General features: G+C 44.6%; 1 protein-coding gene, 1 long non-coding RNA gene and 1 pseudogene across 2 annotated transcripts in view; 2 read left to right on the plus strand and 1 right to left on the minus strand.

Annotated features, from left to right (window-relative positions):
• Positions 1-8,307: 8,307 nt before the first annotated feature.
• Positions 8,308-19,077, plus strand: part of BDH1 (3-hydroxybutyrate dehydrogenase 1) — a 43,757-nt gene continuing 32,987 nt past the window's right edge. Inside the window, 1 exon segment of the mRNA XM_037037501.1 lies at positions 8,308-8,447. The gene's annotated coding sequence lies outside the window, so the exon portion shown is untranslated.
• On the minus strand, positions 11,179-13,606 carry LOC118980852 (uncharacterized). Its single transcript, XR_005065232.1, has 2 exons — positions 13,147-13,606; positions 11,179-11,623 (listed from the first exon to the last, which is right to left on the minus strand). It is a non-coding gene; the product is annotated as an uncharacterized LOC118980852 (long non-coding RNA).
• Positions 17,379-17,701, plus strand: LOC118980850 (c-Myc-binding protein-like; annotated as a pseudogene).

A 19,077-nucleotide genomic window follows, 5' to 3' on the forward strand; every position in this document is an offset into this window, starting at 1 on the left:
GTGTGGCCCCATGGCATGGAGCCAATCTTCTCCAAGCTCTCACACAGGTGTTGTAACCAGGGGGAGCTGTCCCCTCAGTTACATCTTGGGTGGAAGTCACTTCCATCCCCCTGGCTCATCCCCCATGGCCACAGCTATTTAACATATCTCTGCAACCAGTTAAAGGTTATAGATATGTTAAATGAACATGCCAGAGGTTAGCTGCAAAGCTGTTGCTGTACAAAACAGCTCTGCATGTTCCTGTTCCATGTGTCCCTTCCCCCAACTCACACCTGTGGGGGAAGGGGTGAGGACATCCTATATATCTTTCTAATATTTCCTGGACACCTTGAGTTCTGGACCCCATTCCAAATCCCTATTTGGGGTCCCCCTCTGGGCTACACCCTGTTTCACTCCCTTCTTCATAAACCAACATGTTCCTCCTAAAACTTGCTTCACCCACTACCGCTTCCTTGTGAATGTTTGCTGCATTTGCTGAACATAGGTCAAGGATGGTGAGCCCTTTAAGACTCTTTCGGAGGCCCTCCCAACCCAGGTTAGTCGTGCAAAACAGATAAACTAGAATGTGTCTGCCCCCTATACAGAGGAATCAGTTACAAGGAGGCAAGCTAATCAAATACGAGGAGCAGAGGAGCAGAGGAAACTAGTTTGAGTTAATCAATCCAGAGGAAACTATTGTAGTTTGAGTTAAGCAGTGAGGAGGAGGAGCAGAGGAAATGAGCCCAGGTTAAATCAGTTACAGTCCTCTCCCCACAACTCCTTGCAAGGGTCCAACCTAAAGAATCAATTCCCAGATTAATCAGTTACTAGGAAAGTATCCCAAGGTATGAAGAACAAAGGAACTAGCCCAAGTTAAACTAACCCAAGATAATCAAGTAGTAGAGAAAACTAGCCAAGCTAATGAATTAGGAGCAAAGGAAATTAGCAGAAGCTAATTTTCTTATCAAAGCCTCTGAATTACATACTGAGAAAGAGGGTGGAATTAGTCCACGGCAACTCTAGTTCGTTTCCTGTCTTAGTGTCACCAGAGATGTCTGGTAGCTGAGAATGGGGGATAGTGAGGGATGCCCGGTAACCCACTAGAACAGTTGATTGGGGATGCCCTGCAGCCCACCAGGGAACTCCTTGGACAAATGAAGAGGTATGCCTCGAGGGAGCCAGGAAGCTTCACTCTTTTTCTTCTTCAGGTACACCATGGACAAGATGGGTAACACCCCTCTATTCCCTCAGGATCCCTGTTGGGAAATTCTTAAAGACTGGAAAAAATTTGACCCTGAAAATCTCAAGAAAGAAAGGCTGATCTTCTTTTGTAACATGGCTTGGCCTTAGTATAAACTAGGAAATGGGGAAGTTTGGCCTGAAAATGGGAGCAACAATTACAACTCCATATCCAGTTAGACCTGTTTTGTAAAAGGTTGGGCGAGTGGTCAGAGGTTCCATATGTTCAAGCCCTCACGGCACTGTACCACAATCCAGCCCTCTGTTCTGAGACAAGGGGGGTAGCCTCTCTAAGGGTCAACAATGACACCCGAGATGACCCCCTTCTAAGTTTCCCACCTGTCTCTCAGGGGGAACCAAGCAGGCCCCAGTTCAGAAGCCTCTGCTCCCACCTCAGAGGCATTAACCTCTTCTCCACTCCTCTACCAGAAACCTCGTCCAGTGACACTCGGGGTGGAGCCTCATATGTCCCCACAGCTCCTGTGCTCTTGCCCCTAAAGAAAGTATTTAGCAGGTACAGAAGGCCCTATTTGGGTGCACGTGCCCTTTTCAGTAACTGACCTGCGGCAGTACAAAGACTGACTAGGAAACTTCTCTGAGGATCTCTCACGCTTCACTAGTAACTTCCAAACCTCAGTCCTTGCCTTTGATATGTCCTGGAGAGAACTTTATATACCATATTTTGCTGTGTATAATGTGTTTCTCTGTGTAATGCGTACCCACATTTTTTGACCCAAATTTTCAGGAAAAAAATCTTTTGTTTTAATTTTTAAATTCAATTATTTATTTATTTCTATTTAGAAACAAAACTAATTATTGTATTCCAGGGTATTATTTTGCATACAGATATCATTATTACCTTCTAGAGTTATACTTTTAATGCATAAGCATAAATAAAGAATTAAAAACATTTATAGATATGGAATTAGTACTATGCATGTATAATGCATTCTTATTTTTCCCTAAAAAATTTGGGCAAGAAAGTGCACATTATACATGGCAAAATACAATAATCCTGACTACCTTTTGCTTTCCAGAAGAGAAGCAGTGGGTTTGGGAAGAGGCCTGCTAACATGCAGAACAACTACATAGTCAAAACACCCATGATATAGGACCAGCGCCTCAAACAGTCCCTGATCAAGAGCCCAACTGGGACTGTAATACTCAGAAAGGAAACTGAAACAGGAACACCATGATTCAGTGTTCATTAGCTGAGATGAAACAATGGATTAGGAAGTCTATAAATTATGAAAAATCAGAGAAATAGCACAAGGAAAGGAAGAGAATCCTGCTTTCTCCTATAACAGGCTGGTTGAGACATTTGGGAAATACACGGATCTAGATCCATCCTCTCCAGAAGGTCAAGTATTAATGGGGAAGCATTTCATTAGCCAGTCAGCACCAGATATTCATAGAAAGCTTCAGAAATTACAAATGGGTCCACAAACTCCTATTCCCAAATAATAGACAGTGCCTTCTTCGTTTCTAACAACTGAGACCTTGAGGAAAGGGAGGAGCAGATCCAGTGTAGGAAGAAGGGGGGGGGGAGGCAGGCTGAGTTAATAGCCCCAGTTGTTAGCAGCACCATCGGCAATGTCCAGCCACCTTCGGTGACCCAGGAAAGCCACAGGAACACCAAGGGCAAAGAGATCAAACATGCTCTGAATGCAAACACCCTGGACACTGGGTAAGGGATTGCACTAGGCCACCCCCAGAGCCATGTCCCATGTGCAAAGGTGCAAACCCTGACCCCTGGCACTGGAAGGTAGACTGCCCCCTTCCCAGAGCAGAAAGGGGCCCTCGCCTACGGCCGCAGCAGCACTTGAGGACTGATATGCCCTGGGAACAGACTGGCTCCAGCCTGCATCAGTATTTTGATCTCTAAGGAGGAGCCCTGGGTAACCCTTGATGTGTCAGGTAAGAAAATTAACTTCCTTGTCGATGTGAGGGCCACCTACCCTGCCCTTGATTCTTACGCAACCCCTCTCCTCTAGTTCAATGAACATTTGGGGGGTTGAAGGGAAATTTTAAACTTGTTTTTGCACAACCCCTATTACCTGTCAATTTGAAAGCCAAAATTTTAAACATTCTTTTCTAATTATTCTTCAATGTGCTATGCCGTTGCTAGGTTGAGACCTCTTGACCAAATTAAGGGCCATTTTGAAGTTTCAGGAGGTTCCAGTTAAGATCTTTACAATTATGTTAGCCAATAAAATGAAATTAGAAAATGGCATTCCAGAAAAATTTTACAGAAGGTAGGTCCCCTAGTTCGGGACTCTGGAGTTCCTGAAAAGCAAAGACTGTCCAATCAGTTCAAATTCACTGAAAGCCTGGGACAGGCAACTCCATAGGAAATAATATTCCATTAAGCAGGAGACCCTAGAGGGTCTGCAGGCCATCACAGAGAAATCCCTAACACATGGCTGCTAGCACCCCGTCAGCCCCCCTGCAGTGCTTCTATCCTCCCCATTCTTAAACTGACAGGGGAGTACAGATCGGTCCAGGACTTAAGGCTAGTTCATGAGACTGCCACTCCCCTCCATCCTCTTATAGCCAACACTTACACCATGCTAACTCAAGTTCCGGACTATGCTCAGTGATATACAGTTTTAGACTTTAAAGATGCCTTCTTTGGCATCCCTGTCCACCCAGATTCCCAATACCTGTTCCCATTTGAGTGCACAGACCCCCAAACAATGACTCATCAGAATATACCTGGATGGTACTACCACGAGGGTTTAGAGATAGCCTTCACCTGTCCTCAAGAGCATCAGAAAAAGATCTAAGAGAATTACAATGAAAAGAGGTAGCTGTCTTACAATATGTGGATAATCTAGTCTGCAGCCTTTCGAAGGCAGCCTCAGATTGTAATACTATCCAAACTCTGAATTTCCTTGGGGACTAATAATATTGAGTCTTTAAGAAAAGGCTAAAATTACGAAATAAAAAGTAAACTATTTAGGAGATATCCTAACTCCAGGATCTAGACAACTATCACAAGAAAGAATGAAAACAATCACTGATGAATACCACCTGCTATCAAATAGCAACTCTGCNAGACTTTAAAGATGCCTTCTTTGGCATCCCTGTCCACCCAGATTCCCAATACCTGTTCCCATTTGAGTGCACAGACCCCCAAACAATGACTCATCAGAATATACCTGGATGGTACTACCACGAGGGTTTAGAGATAGCCTTCACCTGTCCTCAAGAGCATCAGAAAAAGATCTAAGGGAATTACAATGACAAGAGGTAGCTGTCTTACAATATGTGGATAATCTAGTCTGCAGCCTTTCGAAGGTAGCCTCAGATTGTAATGCTATCCAAACTCTGAATTTCCTTGGGGACTAGTAATATTGAGTCTGTAAGAAAAGGCTAAAATTACTAAATAAAAAGTAAACTATTTAGGAGATATCCTAACTCCAGGATCTAGACAACTATCACAAGAAAGAATGAAAACAATCACTGACGAATACCACCTGCTATCAAACAGCAACTCTGCTCTTTTCAGGAATGGCTGGATATTGCAGAATTTGGATCCCAAGCTTTGCATTAATTTCAAAACCTTTATAAAAAGCTACTAAGGGACCAGACACCAAATCCATTATGTGGGGAAAGGAACATGATCCGGCTTTTAATAAAATCAGGCATGCCCTAGTTCATTAAGACCCCAGCCCTAGGGACTTAAACAAGCCTTTCTCTTTATACATAACAGAGAAGCAGGGACTAGCTTTAGGCATCTTAGTCCAACCACTAATGCAGGAATCTCAACCAGTTTCATGTTTCTCTTAAAAGCTAGACAATGTAGCAATCAGATGACCTCTGTTTCTAAGAGCAGCTGCAGCCATTGCCATACTAACAGAGGAAGCTGCTAAGTTAACTCTTGGGCCCAAGTTAGAGGTCTTAACTCCTCATCAGATACAAGGAGTACTGGAAAGGAAAGGGCGTTTATGTCTAACAGGAAATAAGTTAGCCAAATATCAGGCCCTTCTTCTGGACATTCCTGAAGTAGCCATAAAAACCTGTAATACCTTAAGTCCAGTCTCCTTAATGCCTACAGAATCATCTCCAGTCTCGACCCACTTCTGCTCAAAGATTATTAATCTTACCTATTCCAGTAGAACTGACTTGCTAGACCAGCCCTTAGAAACCCCGATGAAGAGTGTTCACCGATGGAAGCAGCTTTGCACAGAACGGGCAGTGAAATGCGGGATATGCAGTAGTCAGTTTATATAACATCACTGAGGCACGATCCTTTCCACCCTCAACCTTGGCCCAACAGGCTGAAATTATGGCCCTTATTCTAGTACAAGGAAAAAGGACTAATATCTGTATAGACTTCAAATGTGCTTTCCTTGTTCTACATGCTCATGCTGCCATGTGGAAAGAAATGGGGCTCCTTACTGTTAGAAATTCCCCCATTAAACAGGGGCCAGAAATCCTTAATCTATTGGAAGAAGTTAAATTCCCTGAGCAAATGACAGGCATGCACTTCAAAGGTCACCAGAAGGGTATGTCCCCTATCTCCCAGGGAAACAAAAGGGCAGACCAAGAGACAAAAAAACGCAGCACTAGGGACTGCCAAACAACTAGCCTGATTCCCCCCTGTGAGTGGCTCAGACATCAAGTCCAAATATACATCTGGGGAGATATCTTGGGCTTTGGAGCAAGGGAGCATCCATGAAGGACCTTGGATATACATTGACCAAAAACTCCTCCTACCCCAGGCCTCTTACTGGAAAGTTCTAAAGGCCTTGCCTGACTCCTTCCACATAGGAAGGGAAGCCANGAAAGCTGCTAAGTTAACTCTTGGGCCCAAGTTAGAGGTCTTAACTCCTCATCAGATACAAGGAGTACTGGAAAGGAAAGGGCGTTTATGGCTAATAGGAAATAAGTTAGCCAAATATCAGGCCCTTCTTCTGGACATTCCTGAAGTAGCCATAAAAACCTGTAATACCTTAAGTCCAGTCTCCTTAATGCCTACAGAATCATCTCCAGTCTCGACCCACTTCTGCTCAAAGATTATTAATCTTACCTATTCCAGTAGAACTGACTTGCTAGACCGACCAGCCCTTAGAAACCCTGATGAAGAGTGTTCACCGATGGAAGCAGCTTTGCACAGAACGGGCAGTGAAATGCGGGATATGCAGTAGTTAGTTTATATAACATCACTGAGGCACAATCCTTTCCACCCTCAACCTTGGCCCAACAGGCTGAAATTATGGCCCTTCTTCCAGTACAAGGAAAAAGGACTAATATCTGTATAGACTTCAAATGTGCTTTCCTTGCTCTACATGCTCATGCTGCCATGTGGAAAGAAATGGGGCTCCTTACTGTTAGAAATTCCCCCATTAAACAGGGGCCAGAAATCCTTAATCTATCAGAAGTTAAATTCCCTGAGCAAGTGACAGGCATGCACTTCAAAGGTCACCAGAAGGGTATGTCCCCTATCTCCCAGGGAAACAAAAGGGCAGCCCAAGAGACAAAAAAGGCAGCACTAGGGACTGCCAAACAACTAGCCTGATCCCCCCACCCCCCTGTGAATGGCTCAGACATCAAGTCCAAATATACATCGGGGGAGATATCTTGGGCTTTGGAGCAAGGGAGCATCCATGAAGGACCTTGGATATACATTGACCAAAAACTCCTCCTACCCCAGGCCTCTTAGTGGAAAGTTCTAAAGGCCTTGCCTGACTCCTTCCACATAGGAAGGGAAGCCACAACAGTTAACGGTTAAGGAATTACTGGTAGGCAAAGGACTAACATCTACCATTGAGAAGGTTTCCCAGGCCCGCACCCTTTGTGCCTACACCAGCCCTGGGGGAAAAGCATCCCTTCCTCCACTGTTAGAGCCCATTCAGTGAAGAGGGGCCTATTCAGGAGAAGATGGGCAGACTGACTTGCCAAAATGCCTCCCTGTAGAGGATACAAATACTTATTAGTCCTGATAGATGCCTCTACTGGGTGAACTGAGGCCTTTCTAATGAGGAAGCAGAAAGCCACAGAAGTAGCAAAAACCCTCCTAAAGTAAATAATAGCCTGATTTGCTCTCCCATGCTCCCTACAAAGTGGTAATGGGCCACCCTTCACATCCAAGATCATTCGATCAATCTCTGAGGCATAAAATATTACCTTCGCTCCACTTGGAGACCTCAGCCCTCTGGGAAGGTAGAATGGGTAAGTGAGGCCAAAGAAAGGGTATTGGCAAAGCTCTGTCAAGAAACTTCTCAATATTGGGTTAAATTGCTACCTCTAGCACTCACGAGAATCAGGGACTCCCCTCAGGTCAATACTAGACTCAGTCCATTTGAGATGCTATATGTTAGGCCTTTCTCAACTCTAGGTCTTATATTTGATACAGAGATCATCAAGCAGTTAGGTATATAACAAATTTAGGACAAGTACAAAAAGCACTACAGGAATATGGAAATAAGGTCTTACTCCCAAAGGAAAAATTCCAGGCCACTGGATCTCTAGATTATTGAGTACTTCTGAAAAATTGAAAAGAGGGATCCCCTACAGACCAGTTTAGCTATAAATGGAAGGGCTCCTACCAGGTTGTCCCAAATACCCTCATGGCTGTCAAGCTGCTAGGGGTAGATAGTTGAGTCCATATTTCTAGAGTAAAAGGGCAGATCCTCTCCAGGACCAGAGAAGAATCCTGGCTCCACCTGTGCCTTTGAAGCACTAGAAGACCTCAAATTCCTGTTCAAGAAGAAGAAACCTTAAAGATAGGTCAATGTAAAATTTCTTCTTGTTAAAAATCTGCACTGTTGCTACTCTGTCTTGGGTTAATCATTCTCTTTTCCAAATTACCAAGGATTTTCTCTGGGGCAACACTTTTAACAATTGCTGGGCTTACCATCCTCAGCCACAATACAGTGGGTGACCTGATTGAGAAGCAAGTCAGTCATGAGTGGGTGACCTCATTGGGAAGCAACTTCAGCATCCAGATACGGGCCAAGACAGAAAATCTGGACAGCATTAGGAGGAATAACCCTAACAGTACTTTGGGCCAAACTAACACACGATCTGAGCTTCGAAGTACTGTTGCCAACCCAGAAACCCTAAGTTCCAGTCCAGAAGCCTGGAAGGGGTCCGCTGGAGTGTCTTTTATACCTCATTAACTGCAAATTAAGAGGATTATAGGTGTATCGGGCTTGTAACTTGCCTGGAGAGGATCCTGCCTGCTGATAGTGCCCAGGGAGGCTTGCTACCCACCCACTAAGGTGAGAGAATGCTAATGTGAGAACTATCCACAGAAGGAAAACCTTCAAGTCTTGGGAAAAGCCTGGTGTGAAGAGAGGGGGCTGGCTGAGAAGACAAAGGGTTTTTGGAAAGAGGTACTGGCAACCCCAAAACAAGAGGCAGCAGCTTCGCTATTCAATTTCCCTTCTGAAGTAGCAGGCTCTGTCCTTGGTAGAATACGCAGAAAACATACTTAATAGACATTCATTAGAAAGATATTGAAAATATATTAAGTAAGCATATGATTTTGTATCCTGGCTTTCAAAACAGTTTATTGTAACACATTCTTTGAAAAAATAGAATTTGAAGTTCAGAAAATTAAATCAGATTTAAGGGTTAAGAATTTTGTCCTTATTTTTATCTTTCAATGTTTACATGATCAGTTAGGACCTATAATTATTTTTCCTAATTGAGGGCATCAGATCATGGCACCTGTAGTGTCCTCACTAAAAGCAGTTTCTGTATAATTTCTAAGTAATTCTAGCTTCTGTTAAATTACTCACAGAAACAATGTCCAACTGGTTTAAAAAACTATGTTCTCCAAATAGCCTATAAATGTGAACTTTTATCCTTGTTTTTCAAAGCAGAAATGTTCAGACAATTGGTGGTATTCTTAAAAAAGTCCTCTCTTAGTGGCACAGACTTGGGTAGGATCTGTCACTGTCACTTCCTAGCTGTGTTGCTGTGGACAAGTCATTTAACCTCTCGAAGCCTCAGCTTCCTCAGCTGCAAAATGAGGATAATATTTGGCTGCACTTAGGACTGTTGCAGAAATTAAGTCAAATAATGTGCACAAGGCACCTGGCCTAGTGTGTGGCACACAGCAATCAGCCACTGATGCCAAGTTGTGTTACTGAAGACAGGAACCTGCACTGGGTTATCATGGCATTTGTTCAACAACAAAGCCCAATGCCTGGGATATAATAAGAGCTCAGTACACACCACCTGAAGGAAGGAAGGAAGATTTATGGGTTGCTGTAGCTTGGGGTGGGATGAACGGAGGTGGGTCACAGTTGTTTTTTTAATCTCCCTACATTTTACCCTCCTCAAAGATCCCAATGACCTCAAAAGAATTTTGCTTACATTTCCAGTCTGTGACCCCCAACTCTGTGGCTTAAACAAACATTTTAATTAATTAAATCTATTAATGAAGAAACAGAAAGGGGGTTGGGATGCAGGTACTGAGGATGCTCCTCTTTCTCCCTTAAGGTCCCAGAACTTGTCTTCCTTGCTCACGCACTTAAGGGAAGACACTGTGTCTCCAGTGCTCACCCACCGGTAGAAGTCAGTACTACAGTCATGTGAGGATCACGGGCTCTTTTCAGCACACTAGATTCTGAGCATCACAGCTTTGTTTTAGAATACTCTGTTGGGCCTTTTCTTTCCTTCACTGTCAATTATAGAAAAAGCCACTTGATACTTTGAACATTCTGCACGTTAAGGGTAAGATTTCTTGCCCCTCCCCCGCCCCCGCCAAAATCTTTTAAGGAAAATTCAATTGTATCAAGACAAACAGAAGACTGACGGTTTGAGATAGTAGGAGATGGTGGGTGATACTATTCTTTACCTCCAGCAGAACTAAACAGAGAGCGCTGCACATGTGGGTGGGCTCCTGCAGGGCTTTGAAGTGACTGGCTCTCTGCAGGATTTCACTGCACCATCGGACATTCAATGTTTGACACTGAAGGCAGAGAAGACCAGGGGCATTCAAAGATGGGGCAGGGCCAGACCTAACATGGGAGGGCCGGGGCCTAGGAAGATAAGGCAATGAGTAGTTTGAGCTAGAACTTGAGAATGGTGTGAGCTGGGAAGCAATTGGGAGCTGCTACAGGGACAGGAGAAACCACTGTGGCTCTCTGAGCAGGGGTATCTTCTAAGGGTGCTTCATTCCTACTACAATCTTTTAGGATGCTACCTCTTTTACAAAGCCTGTCCTGAACACCTGCCAAAACTCCCACTACACTGACAAGTCCCTTTTTTAAACTTACAGGAAACTTGTAATAATTTGTTTAGCTTATATACATATCTTGTTTACCTCTATGAAGGCAGGGACTAAGGGCTCCTTCTCTCCCAAACTTAGCTTGGTAATTAGCAACAACACTCTCTTGGTGTTGAAATGAGATGAAAACATGCTAAGTACCTACCTAAGACCCTGGCCTGAGACCTCTTTTCCAGGCAGAGGAATTGCTTTGGGGGGTTGGGGTAGGAGCCATAGGAAGGAGACAGAATCTTGGCACAGGCTGTGTTGGGAGTGACCTGGGTCCCACACCATTTCTGCATCCATGTTCAACCCCTACACTGAGTTTCTGCAGTTTCAAAGGGAACAGCCAGGACCTTGAAAGGAGAGGGAGGTTTAAGGTGGGGCTGAGAATGGCTTTGTGAGACTCTTACCTAGTCTAACCCTTCAGTGAGACCTCTCTCCTGGGAATGTTTGTTGCTGATACAGGGACAGGAGCAACCATTGTGACTCTCTGGGTAGAGGGATCTTCTGAGGGGGGTTGCCTGTCTCTGAGAGCTTATTGGTAATGTCCTGGAGGGCCAGGCAACTGGGAAAGAAAAGGAGTAAAAGCTCAAACTGAACAAATCAATTCCTAGTTAGCAGGCTGGGAAAGCTCTGGTGAGAATGAGTTCTGGAAAGTGGACTGAGACACCTCTTTTGGGTTAATTTTTGGCTTAATCTGAGTTCCCCCCCAGAAGACCCTGAGCAAGGACTTGTGTCCAGGTAGTTTATTTTGGGAATTAACTGGAAGAAACAGGAGTGGAAGACTGGGAAGAGTCAAACAGGCCAGGGGTGGAGGGAGAGAAAGGCAATCCAAGGGATGCATTACTGAGTTGCTCAAGCTGGGCACGACCATGGGCAACTGGAGTTCTATCATTTTAGGAGCAGAATTTCCCACTGCGAGAATAGAAGAGGAGAGTATTTCTCCACCGGCTCCTGTCTGCCTTGGTCAAGGGTTGTCCCATGACGTGTTAGTCTCTTTGCACTTTCAGGTTTATGCACATGTCAGAATGGCAGTCACTTCTTAAAGGAGTCCTAGGCTGCAGTGACAGAGAAGCCCTGAGGCAAGAAGATACCAGGTGCAGCTGAGGCAAGGTGCTCTTGGGTTACACTTATATGAAGCTGGTTGTCACAGCAAAGCTGGGGTAAAAAGATAGGCTGGAAAGATGAGGTTAGCCACAGGAAGAGTCTGATATAACCACAGGCAGGTCAAACATTCTTTTCCTGTCTTTAGCAATAGGACTATGTTTTCATTTAATTCTCAGTCCAAAGTAGGACTTATAGTTTTCCTAGGTAGGATGTTAATTCCCCTTTAATTAACTGCTTTTCCAGCAATACCTAACCCTAAAAGGGTAACCTGGTGGCTCAAAGGAGCAACTCATTGTTATGGCTGTTATATAGAGAGTAACCCTTTTGAAACACAGCACTGAAGCAAGTACTCTGGCTTGAGTGTGTCTGTGACATGTGTACAGAGAACCAAGGGCATCCTCCTTCCATGACTGTTCCAGTTTTCAAGGCTCTGTGTGCCAGTAGCTGGGAATGAAGAAGATATAGCCTTGGCCCTGAAGAAGCTCATGGTATGGAGCTGACAGGTTTCTTTAAAGCCCCACCAAGCCAGTTCACCCTGCAACACTTCCCCTTCCCCCATTTTCATATGCCTAGTCCCTTTCCAATCAGTCCTTATCTGCCAATAATTTGCCCAGATAATTTCCTTTCCTCCTCAGCTCATTTCTTATTCTGGAGGCTTGTTGTGGGTCGGGCAGCCTGATCTGTGCCCACCACCCTCTGCCATTATGCTGCTGGAACTCTGGGAAGCTACACTATTCAACTATTTTTAAAGACTCTTCAGAGTGAATCTTTAAATAAATTTCATCTGATTGAAAGATAAATTTAAAAACCAACTAACCAAGCATGGAAACCATTTTAATCCCTCATCTAAACAGAGCCTATCAGGAGTGAGAGGGATGCCCCTAAGTATTACACTGACCGACTGGGGAACTAGAGTATAAGGTCATCTTGTACCTTTGAAACATGTTCTGGGAGCTTGGTGGGTTCCTAAACTTGTGAATACTGCGGTAGCTTATACACTCACACAAGACTCAGTAGAGTTTAAATTCCTGAGAGTTACTGACTTTGTTATGAATACATAGCAATGGTTATGCAATAATATGATTTGAATGCTGAAATTTTGCTTGCTACACTTGGTAACCGAGTTTCTTCTGTACATCAGTTTCAACATAATTAAATCTATTTTATACACAATGGAATTTAAAAGCATTATCTAGTCCTAAACTATATGTAATTATATTGGTATATTCTTCGGACTCTACATAGATTTCACAACAATTCCTATCATGCAAAACGGGGACATGCCCTCCTGAAAAGAAAAGCTCAAATGTGAGAATGACTCTTTAGCCCATAACTTAAACAATTATTGGTGTCATTATGTTGTTGTTATTTTAATTATACATACACGTGTTGTACTGAACACAAATAATGTTGATAGCTTTATACTTTGAAAATATTTGACTGTATCTTTTAAAAATATTTTGTTTATGCTATTACAATAGTCCCAGTTTTTCCCTTTACCCTCCCCCCAGACTCCCTAAGAGATATTTGGGGGCCGAGATGTCTAATTTTAAAAAAGCAATACTAAAAATATTAAAAGAATAAATACCAACTAACCAACCCAGGTGAGCTCTAAAGACAGCAAACATGCATAGGACCTGGAAGGAGCCTCTTCCACACCAGGGTTTCCTCACTTCCCGAAGCAGTGACTTCTCTTCCCCGGCCAGTTCTAGGAGCGGGACGCGGGTGAGATGTGCACCCGGCTTAGCTGCGAGACGGCCCGGCAGCAGGGGGCGCCTAGCAAGGACGGGTAGCTTGGGTGCTTAACGATTGGGGGAACCTCGGTAGAAGCCGCGCCAGGTGGGATGCCCCAGCGCTAAGGAGGTGGCGCGGAAGCACCCCCGGCCCTGGCGACGTCCGCCGTTGCGATCCGCCGGCGGAGCCACACGCCAGCACCCGAGGTGTCCGGGCGCACCCGGGTATCTGAGGCCTCAGGCGTGCGCGTGGTGAAGGGCCTTAGAGAAGGAAATGGCTGCAGCGCCCCCAGTCTGTCCGCCAGACTAGGAGCACGAGTACCTGAGAAGCGCCGAATTAAGGCGGGCGCGAATTAAGGGTCCCAGCAAAACCCTCCACAGCCGGAATCCCATTTGGTTTGGGGTAAGAGGAGGGGTCTGCATCTCTGCGGATGTGCGCTCGCGGCCTCTGCTTAGTTTGGTTTGGCCTCGCGCCGCCCTTTCCCTGTCGCGGGGTTGCGGATGGGATGGGCGGCTGCGGAGTAGACCAGGTAGTAGGATGCACCGATCCCGCCCATACCCGATTCAGCCTCTGATGGTCCTCAACCGCCGCCCTCCTGGGCCTTCTGTCCGCCTTGTGGGAGCCTCGCCATTATTCGGTATAAGGTGCTCTGCAGGAGGCTGCCCAGGATGAAAAAACGTCCCCGAGGCTCCCAGTAAAACCCTCCAGATTCATCCTTCCCTGCTGCTGCATTTTACAGAAAGGGCCCCGCCCCAGATAGGGAATGAACCGGACCCAGGTCACTCTGTACTCCTGCTTTCCAGTCCCGGGCCCAGAGCACTGCTCCACTCTTCACCGTATTTCCTCTTAAAGCCCCGCACCCCTCCTAACCCTCCCGTACCCTCCAGGAGGCCTTATTCTCTCGGACGTGAGGAATGCTCCCTTCCTTAGTGCTGTGGCCTTGGGAAGGATGCTAGGCAGAGGTCAGACCACCGGTACACCTGTCTTGAGCACTAGCCAAGCCGGCGGTTGCTGGAGTACTGGGTGAGCAACAGGACTGGGAACGGAAGAGAACCAAGCAAAGTGGAGGCGCTGCGGGGGCAGGCTGGGGAGGCTGGTGTAGGGGAGGGAAGACCGGAGCCAAGGGGGCCCAAGGGCTCAAATGCAGCAGAGCTTCGTCGGGCGATGCCGCTTCAGCCAAAGGGAGCTCGACTCTGGGCGAGCCCCTACGGGTACCCGCCTCAGGCCAACCGAAGGAAAGTTGCCCTGAGATTGGCTACGAGGTACAGCCTGCGGTGACGGCGCCGGTGTATTTCAGGCGTGGCGCGCTCTTTTGCTTGCAGGAAGAAGGCTGGGACCCGGCGGTCTAGGGCGGTCTTCGAGCCTCTGGCGCGAGTCTCTGCTGGTAGAGGGGTTGTCGCTGCACGCGTAGTTGAGCTCTGCGCTGTTTTTTCCAGCTGGTCATGCAAATTCTGAACACAGTCAGCTGATGCAGTCTCCGTTTAACCTTGCGAGGGGGTGCAGAGGCAAATATTTCTTTGTGGATGGCCGCCTGCAGGCTTCTTGCTGCCGGGATCCTGTAGGACGCAGCTAACATACTTTCTTCTCGAGCGTTGGTTTCTGATCCGGTACAGGGCACATACCCGCGGCGGGCAAGGAAGTTGACTTTTGAAATGTGTGTAGTTTTCATACTCTTTCCCAATACACTTTTCTAGAGCGTCTGCTTCCTATCAGACACCATAATAGATAATTTGCAGGAGCCAGAAATCGTTGGACCTTTGTGTGGGGCACTCACAGTCCAGGTGGGGGTTGGTAGTGACATTGGGGTTGTGAATGGTTGTAAACGGAAATACATACCTCTCTTAGTACCCTCTCTAGGTAAGTGCTGTTATAGATGCACAGAAGCAAGGAGTGAAATGTGAATTTGGGGAGAGATTGATTTTTTGCCTTAGGAGATCAAGAAAGACATCTTGAAGGAGGTGTTAATTTGAATCAGTAGGACTTGGTCAGACAAGTCAGATTTCTCATAGGATGAGCAAAACCAGTAAATTGGAAAAGTATAGGGCTCGTTGAGGGATGGTATAGCAAGTGGTATAATGAGTAGATGGAAGAAGTATAGTTGGAGATGGAATTTGGAGGGGCCCTGGTAAGGACCAGGTTTCTCAGCTTGTATACTCTGATTCAAAATGTGGTAAGCTCTTATGAACAGAATGTCTTCTTCAAACAAACAAGCAAGCAAAATATAACCAAAGACACTGAAATAGAGAACAGGCTGACAGTGACCAGAGGGGAGAGGGGAGGGAATTTCAGGGGAAATAGGGGAGGGATTTAGAGGAACATATATAAAGGATACATGGTCAATAACTGAGAAGGGTGGAAATGGAAGGGGGGAGCACGGGGGTGGGGGGTGGGGGATGGGATGGGAGTAATAGAAAACTGTACTTGAAAAATAATTAAATAAATTTAAAAATAAATAATAAAAAAGAAGTATATTTACTTTCTCAAATCATAGCTAGACAAAGAAATGAAATTTCAAAAATTCCTTGAAAGAACAAAGAAGGTTTAATAATTTAAGCAAAGGCAAGTTTTAGTTGCTTGTATAGATTTCCTTATGAGAGAAGACTCAGGGGCAAGGAGGGTAACAACTAAATAGGACTCTGAAAGAAATGCAAGTTCAATAAAATAGATGACGCAAAAAAAAATGTCTTCTTCATCTGTCAGTTGGATCGTCTTGATCTGCAACAAAATCTTGAAAATATCTATAATTCTTTCTTTTTCCACATCTTACATTTAATTTGTCAGCGGATCATAGTAGGCTCTACCTTCAAAACGTAGCCGGATTGACCACTTCTAATTACCTCCATGGTTTTCACCAGGGCTAGTAGCCCTTTATGTCTCTCCAGGGGTGGGTAACTTTTCTCATTTCACTTGAGTTGTGCAGTATGCAGCCCACATGGTTGTACATTGTGGCCCCTGATTACTGCCATAGCTTCTTAACCCACTGAGAGTTATCATATTAAAATATAATTCTGATCATGGTATCCTTCTGCTGAAAACACTTAATGCTTTAAAATATTATGTGCCTACTGTGTACAGGGCACTGTTAGGTATTGGGATACAATGGTAAATGAAAGAGACAAAACCTCCTGGTCTCCTATTTTACATTCTAACAGGACTGAAAGACAAATAAGATAAATAAGCACAATACATGTAATGTTATAATGTAAGTTACCAAAGAGGGAAAAAAATGGAAGTAGGGAAAGGGGATAGAGAATGTCAGGGTGGGATTGATATGGTAGCAGGGGATGTCCTACTGAGTAAACATGTGAGTAAAAGACTAAGTGAGGGGATGAGCCCTGTGGACAGTGAGGGGAAGAATGTTCCAGGTAGGGGGAAAAGTACAGGCAAAGGCCCTGAAGCAGGAGCTTGCTTGCCAGGTTCCAAAGATAGCAAGAAGGCCTTTGTGACTGAGGTGCTATGAACAGGGTGGTGAGATCAGAGAGGCATGGAGACCCCGATCATGTAGGGCCTTGGAGACAGTCTGTACTGTTTTGGGCTTTTATTCTGAGCACGAATTTGGTGCAGGAGTGACGTGGTCTGAGTCCTTTCTTTCTGCACCTTCACCCTTTTTCTGCATTTTAAATTTTTCTCAATTACAGTTTATTTTCAATATTATTTTGAATTGATTTCAGGTATACAGCAGAGTGGTCAGACAATCATACTGTACAAAGTATTCCCTCCAATATTTCTAGTGTCCACCTGCCACCATGCATTGTTAGTCCAGTATCATTGACTGTACTCCCTCGGCTGCACTTTCCATCCCCATGGCTATTTTGTAATTAATTACCAGTTTGTATTTCTCAGTCTTTACATCTGTTTCACCCAGTCAGTCCCCCAACTCCTGACATGGTCTGATTTCTATTTCACAGGATCACACAGGCAGTGTTGAACAGTGTCTGAAGCGGGGCTAGGATGCTTCGAAGCAGGGAGCCTAGTTGGGGGGCTGCTGCAATGATCCAGGCAAAAAGGGATGGAGGCTTAGACAAAGATGCTGGCAGAGGGAAGTACTGCTCAGAGCTCACCAGCCACCGTCTCTGGAGCCAGCTACGCAGCCGCCACTATTATTATGGCCCATTACGAAGCTGCTGACTTAAAGTGTGAGCAGTTCTGGAGTTACTTTAAGAAGTCAAGGGTACTGGACACGCTGACAGGTATTGGTGAAGAATCAGAGACACCTAATAGTGCTTTGGATTTTTTACAGCATCACTTAGGAGCTGCTAGCCCAGAAAATCTAGAGATAGAACTGAAATGAAAGAGAAATATGAAACTATTGTAGAAGAAAATAAAAATAAAAAAACAGAACAAAGCTTGCTCAGTATGAATCACAGGAGGAGAAATGTGCTGAGTAGAATTCTTCTTGGTTAAAAAGACCCTGAAAATTGTTTCATATGACTTGAATAGTTTATATAATATATAATCTTCTGAACACATGCTATAAAACATTTAATATTTGAAATTCACCTATTTCACATCCACTGTTAGAAACACATGTTCTTAGACTCACCGATAAAAACTTGGGGGGCTCCGACCACAGGGCCCCCTGGCTGCCACGGATGAGAATAAGTCTACCAAGACATGATCTGCATGGGGAAGAAAAGTTGCTGATCCCCCCACGAAAACTGAATCTTCTTTGGGTCTTAAAAGCAAGACAATCCACAGTGTATTCTGAAAAAAAATCTGAACAGCCATCTAATTCATTACCTTAAGAGACATTCTGTTGGGAGAAATCCTTTGGCTGGAAGAAAAGACATTCTGTGTATTGGTCTGACTAGGAATTATGGTACTATGTGGTTTATTTTAGCCAAGGAAGGTTAGCATGGAGCTGTTCCTTGGTTAGTTTAGGATATGAGCAAATTTCTTTAAAATGCAGATGATACTGTTGTTTATATTTTCTGTAGGTGTTAGATAGGACCAGGGTCTCCAGGTCTGGGCCATTTTTACTAAATGTTATTCTTGCTAAATGTTAAAATGTAGCACAGTATTGTGCAGACCAACTGTAAGCAGGATGAGCTTGACAAGAACCTAACATGGTAAGTGAAGCCAACAGCAAAGAAGAAATCAGCGTGTAATGATCAAATAGTGTATATAAGCAACGGCTAACCCTCCTTTTAGTGAGACAGCTTTCGATATGATTCCTCTGTCTCCCTTACTTGCTGCAAGTAAATAAAACTACCTTGCAACAACCATGTTTCATACTTGAATAGAACATCTCAAGCAATGAACCCCTTAAGTCCAGTAACATAGGCAGCTGGAGAGATCTGTGTGACATGAAATACTTTGGCATGAGTTCCCATTTAATCTTTTGCTTGTTTATATGATGCCGAACAAATGGCTCTTCTTTGCCACCACCTAGCATTAGATAACCATTGCGTGTGCCAGTTTGAACTCTGACATCACACTTTCATTCTGTGCAACGTTGCCCTATCTGATAATGTTGCCTTTCTCGCTCTGTGCTTCAGTGGGTCCTACTTGTACATTGGCCTTTTCATGCTGCTTTTCAATTTGCTCTAATAACAAATTACCCTAATTGTAATTTATATAACTAAACGAGAGCACCCTTTTCCCCTGCCTTATTTAGTGGAACACAGAACAGAGACAACATTAAATTCTGGATTTACACACAAGTTGGAAGGAAAAAGGTGATGTGGAAAATTAGAGCTTGCAGGTATAATTATACAGTGCTCTTTTCTCCCAAAGCATTTTTCTGGCCTTGAATTCATTTTATCTTCATTGTCCCTGTGAAGTAGGTA

The sequence above is a fragment of the Sturnira hondurensis genome, unplaced genomic scaffold (genome assembly GCF_014824575.4).
Source record: "Sturnira hondurensis isolate 20B ecotype Veracruz unplaced genomic scaffold, ASM1482457v3 Scaffold0023357, whole genome shotgun sequence".
Lineage (NCBI taxonomy): Eukaryota > Metazoa > Chordata > Mammalia > Chiroptera > Phyllostomidae > Sturnira > Sturnira hondurensis.